The following is a 6,000-nucleotide window of genomic DNA, read 5'->3' as shown; positions in this document are numbered from 1 at the left end:
AAGCTTTACATGCCTAGTATGGGACCCTGGAGGCTATTGGCATTCCAAGCACTAGTGGAGATTTCTGGATGAATTTAAACACAAGCCACCATAACAGGAAGCCCTTCCAATGTCCAACTTAAGGACTTTAACCAAAAGTGCAAGGTGGGAGACAACCCACCATGGTATGGTAGTTCCTTTTGCAATTTTAATTTTATTTCATTTTGTTTGTTTTTGAATTTTATTTTTATTTTATTAAACCTGGAATCATGCATAGCATTCACATTAAGCATTGCATCCTGCATTCAGTTAAAAAAAAAAAAGGGTGCACGACGCGACCGCATGCCCCATGTGATCGCGTCACATGGCGAACTACACTTCCCACGCGATCGCGTCTTCCACGCGATCGCGTGACCCGGAGATCGGCGTAATAATCCAACGTCCAGAGAGTTAGGCTGGAATCGTGCGGCCCTTGTGCGTTTTGCACAATTTGGCCCACGCGATTGCATGCCCCATGCGATCGCGTCACTTGCACAATACCAATCCCACGCGACCACGTGAGCGACGCGATCGCGTCGCATGGATTGCACATCACCCTAGGACGAGGCAGAGAGTTGCGCTGAAACGGTGCTGGAGTCGTGCGTTTAGCACAATGTCCAGCGACGTGATCGCGCGACCCATGCGATCGCGTCATCCCCTCTTCCATCCCTTTCATGCGATCACGCTACCTACGCGATCGCGTCACCCCCATTTTCACCTCAACCACGCGACCGCGTGCTCCACGCGACCGCGTGCTCCACGCGACCGCGTGGATTTCAAAATATAACCCCCCCAGATCACGCGAAACCCTACATTCGCGCAGCCCCCCTAAAACCCCCCTCCCTCCCTTCTTCCCCAACCTTCAACCACCACCCCCAGCCACCATCGCCGCCGACTCCCAGACGCCGCCGACCCCCATACGTCGCTGCCGACCACCGCCCTTCCCTTCCCCCCCCCCCCATTCTTTCTTCCTCTCTCTTCTTCATCTCTCTCCGCCACTACCCCCCTCCGCACCACCACACGCCGCCGCCAACTCCTCCAACCACCACCCCCCCTTCAACTAGCAACGTCACAACCCCACCGACCCCCTTCCCCCAACCCCATCACCCCTCCTTTCCCCCCCTCCCCCCCCCGTGCCGCCGTGCCCTCCACCGCGCCGGACCCCGCCGCCGCCACCACCCAACCACCTTCCTGCCTACTCTCTTTATTCAACCTTCCAGGTTCCGCAATACGCACGCCTTTTATCCGTTCATAGTTTTTCTTTTTTTTTTTTTCCATTTCTGATCATGATAGGATAGCTAGATATGCATGTTGTAGTAGATTTTAGGTTGTTAGGTAGATTAGGCTGTGGTTAGTGGATCTAGGTCTGTTTATTTGCACTGATCCTGCTTTTGTTTTATCATATTTGCAAATCTGCTGTTGCTATAATCTTGTTCATATGCTGTGATTTCTCGCATTTGCTGCTTGTTACTCTGAATTTTCATGTTTTTATTAATTATAGGTAACTGCAGCAAGTTTTTTTAATTCATATGAACTGCCTTGTTTGCTGTTTATTTTTCGGGACAATCCAACTTTAGCCGGAATGCTGCCCAAATTTTTTTGTGAATTGTTTTCGTTCATGTTTTGGTTTGGCAATCTAAACTATGTTGTCCTCTGCCTTACCCAAACCATTTCATGAATGCTATGGCAGACTTTCTTATCCTCTTTGATTTCCTGGTTTATAAACTGCATTTGTGATATTCTGATTCCAGTTCTTGCTTTCTTTATATCTATTAGAATCAACATCACCCTATTTTCCTTGTTCAGTTGTGAGTTAATTCTAGCCATAATTGTGAATCCTTGTTATATGGACTATTTTCTTTATGCCACTTACCTTAAAACCACATTTTATTGACTCACTAATTTTAATTTACTAACTTCTTTTTCAAATTCTAACCATACTAACCTTTCAAAGTCTCTTTTCTGATTTTTCACTTTCCTCTAACTTTCTAACCATGGCGTAATGACTATTTTTCTATTTACCTTGGATTCTGATAAATTTTGGATTGTAAATTCTTCCTTTCAAACTTTTAAACTACTATACAATCCTTAATACACCATTCCTTAACTCATTTACCTATTTCCAATTCTCTTTTGCCGCTTTGATTTTTCTTTGTTTAACTTGCCTATTTGCTTCCCTATTTTTATCCATATCCTGGTTTTCCATTTTTCAGGATGTCTGCCTCACAGAGAAAGGGAAAAGGCAAGGCTACTGGCAAGCGCAAGAGAGAAGATTCCTCCCAGTCTATCATTGCCCTCATGCATGATTCCTCATGGCGGGAGAAGAACTTTACACAGCATGAAAAAGCTGACCAGCTGCTCCCTGCAAATGATCCAACAAAATTTGCAAATCGGTACTGTGAGCTGAAGTACCCGGCTTTTGCAAACTCTAGGAATCTATACCTGGAGAGAACTCTGAAGATTTCAGAAGCACTCCAGCAGTACACCATTGAGTAAATCAAGCAGAGAGGCTGGTTCTTTCTGGAGAGAACACTGACAGAGGTAAATGCATCTTGGGTCTGGGAATTCTACTGCAACTACTACATTACCACCCTAGATGCAGTGAACCTGAGAGGAAAACAAATTCTAGTCACTGACGAGGCCTTAGAGGACATTCTCCAGCTCCCAGCCAAGTCCGATCAGCCTGATGGTTATTCAAAGGCTGAGGAGGACATGCGCCAGATGCAGTTTGATTGGGATGCTGTAAAGGCACTGATAGCTCTCGACCCGACTGTTCCTTGGGAGATGGGTCAGGACACCACCATGCCTAGAGGGATCAAGAGGGCGTACTTAAATGATGAGGCTCGGTTATGGCACCAGATCTTGAGTAATTATGTGATGCCAAGTACTCACGAGACGGAGATCCCAGCTGCTATGATCACCCTCCTATGGTGTGTGCTGGAGGGTAAGGACCTTTATCTACCACGCTTTATCCGACATTTTATGGCCAGGGTCCATGTCCGCGGCACCCTCCCTTTTCCGTACCTGGTTACAAAGCTAGGCCGTCGAGCTGACGTGCCATGGGAGGATGCCGATGAGAGACCACCAGCGGCGGACTGCAGGAAGATCATTCCTCATAGCAGGAACTTCCTAGCTTTGGGCTACAGACCACCACCCTTCACTGTTACTGATGAGACAGCCCCACCGTCTGCTGGACCCTTTTCATCTACAGCTGCCACTGCTGTCCCTGCTGCTACCACTGCACCTCCACCTGCCTCTGAGCCCATATACCGCCTCGTGCACTGCCTATTCCGCTAGCTTGATCAGATGGAGTGCCGTAACCGGCGCCGGTATGAGAGATTGGAGCGTCACAGCCAGCGACGCTATTCGCATCTGAAGCTGATGATCCGACAGGGTGGTGACATCCCCTCCGAGCCCGACACACCATCAGAGCCATCAGAGGAGGAGGAGGATGAGCACGAGGAGGAGACTCACTTCCAGGAGGAGACCCATCAGCAGGCAGACACTGAGCAGGCTGCCCCGCATCAGGAGGCTACGCATCAGATAGAGGCCACAGATCCGGAGATCCCGATCCAATCAGCACCGCCTCTACAGCAGCCAGACCCTCAGCCCACCACCATCACAGAGCCTCCAGCTACCATCCCTACCAGTGATGACACCCCTTCACACCCGGCTTGACTGAGCATCAAGGACGATGCTTCATTTTAAGTGTGGGGAGGTCGCCATCTCTGGCGTTTTATTTTAGTGAACCACTACATCTCTTTTTCTTTTATTTTGGATATTTTTCTGTATTTTTCTTTTTTTCTGAGTACTTATACATTGCTGCTTTTATGTATTCTTACTCTATTTTTGCATTTTGCATTTCTAGTTCATATTTTTAGCTATTTAGTTTAGTTTGCAATTCTGACTTATTAGTGGATTAATTAGTATAGTTTACCCTTTTTAGCATAAGATAGCATAGTTAAATTGAAAAATATAAAAAGGAAGTAAGCTAGGAAATTGAACATAATAGATTTAAATCCATAAACCTTGTATATATAGCATTACATCATATAGTTAAGTTGACAACATTTCATCAAGGAGGAACATTAAAACTTTAAAGGCTACCCTAAATAATTTTTTTATGAGAATAATGAAAATTTTTAACTAAACCTGCATAACATATATGAATGATATATGATGCTTGAGTTAGAGAACACACAGCCTGTGAGTATTGAGCTTAATTGTATGGTTGCATTCAAACCATAATTTCATTCCTGTGTGTTTTGTTTCTTTTTATTCTGATGTTCTTTACTTTGCTTTAATCTATAAGTCCAATTATAGAATATAGATACATGCCAAAAGAATGATTAAGGCCATCATTTAATTTTAGCTCACTTACCCCAAAATAACCTACCTTTCACATCACCCTTGTTAGCCCCCTTGAGCCTTTAAAATCCCTTTTATTCTATTTAGTCACACTACTAGCCTTAAGCAGAAAAACAAAATAAAATCCCAAGTTGAATCCTTGGTTAGCTTAAGATAGAAAATTATGAATAGATTAAAATGTGGGAAACCTATTGGGAACATGGATGATAGAAACAACAGGTAGAAAAGTTGAAAGAAATAAAATAATTCAGAAAATTTGGGAAGCATGCTCATGAGAAATCAAAGTGATTCAATTACCATGTGCATTAAAAAAAAGTTATTTTTCAGCATTCAATAAAAGGGGATACAAAAAAAAATTCCCCAATGCAAAATAAAAGCAATGCACATGGGATAAAAACAAAAAAATTGAAACATGAGCATGTGACAACAAGTGGGATTACATGGGAAAATTGGTAAAAAAGCTTGTTCTACTAAATATGTATGTTAGGTGAGATCTTAGTCTAATTAAGGATTCACTTATTAGCTCACTTAGCCTTATACATATATCCTTACCTTTACCTTGGCCCCATTACAACCTTAATTAAAGACCTCATGACTTTTGGTATGAGTGTATTCTATAATTTTTGATTAGTTAGATGAAGAACAAAGTGATAGAAAGTAAGAATAAAAAGAAAAGTAGAGTGAATAAACCCAATAAACACTGAGTGACTAGAGGGTAAACACAAAATCCAGTGAGGGTTCAATAGCTCATCAGCATATATCTGTGCTTAAATTACTAATTGTTTTGCAAATTTGTACAATATTTCCCATCTCATTTGCTAAAATGCTTTATTATTTAAGGGTTGGCTATATATATATATATATATATATATATATATATATATATATATATATATATATATATATATATACATATGACTCCTTGAGAATGTGGATTAATTTGACTACATGTAAGCTTTATATATGAGTGAATAAATTGGAATTGCATGACTCATTTAGGTAGATGCATTTAGAATAGGTTGCATTGCATAACATTCCACCACTTTAACCTTATCTTATTCTTTACCTTGGATTTGGCATGAGGACATGCTATTGTTTAAGTGTGGGGAGGTTGATAAACCCATATTTCATGAGTTATTTTGTGCTTAGTTTGAGTGATTTATTCAATCCTTCACCCACTTATTCATATTAATTGCATGGTTTTACTTTTCCTTCCTTATTATGTGATGTATGTGAAAAACATGTTTCCTAAGCTTTAATATTAATTATTTTAATTACCTTTATTTCCATTCGATGCCGTGATTAGTATGTTGAGTAGTTTCAGATTTTCTAAGGCAGAATGACTTAAAGGATGGAAAAGGAAACATACAAAAATGGAAGGAAAGAACAAAACGGAGCTTCTGAAGAAACTGGCATCCACGTGATCGCATGGACGAAGCGATCGCGTGCCAAGCACGAATCAGCAGCGACGCGACCGCATGACTGACGCGACCGCGCGCCTTAAGCAGAACGCACATGACGCGGTCGCATGACTGACGCGGCCGCGTGGCAACGAAATGCTCCGAATGACGCGACCGCGTGACCCACGCGGACGCGTGACAGAGGCCACGCACC

The sequence above is a fragment of the Arachis ipaensis genome, chromosome B1 (genome assembly GCF_059453495.1).
Source record: "Arachis ipaensis isolate K30076 ecotype BB chromosome B1, ASM5945349v1, whole genome shotgun sequence".
NCBI classification, from domain to species: domain Eukaryota; kingdom Viridiplantae; phylum Streptophyta; class Magnoliopsida; order Fabales; family Fabaceae; genus Arachis; species Arachis ipaensis.
Note: the sequence above shows the minus strand (reverse complement) of the source record.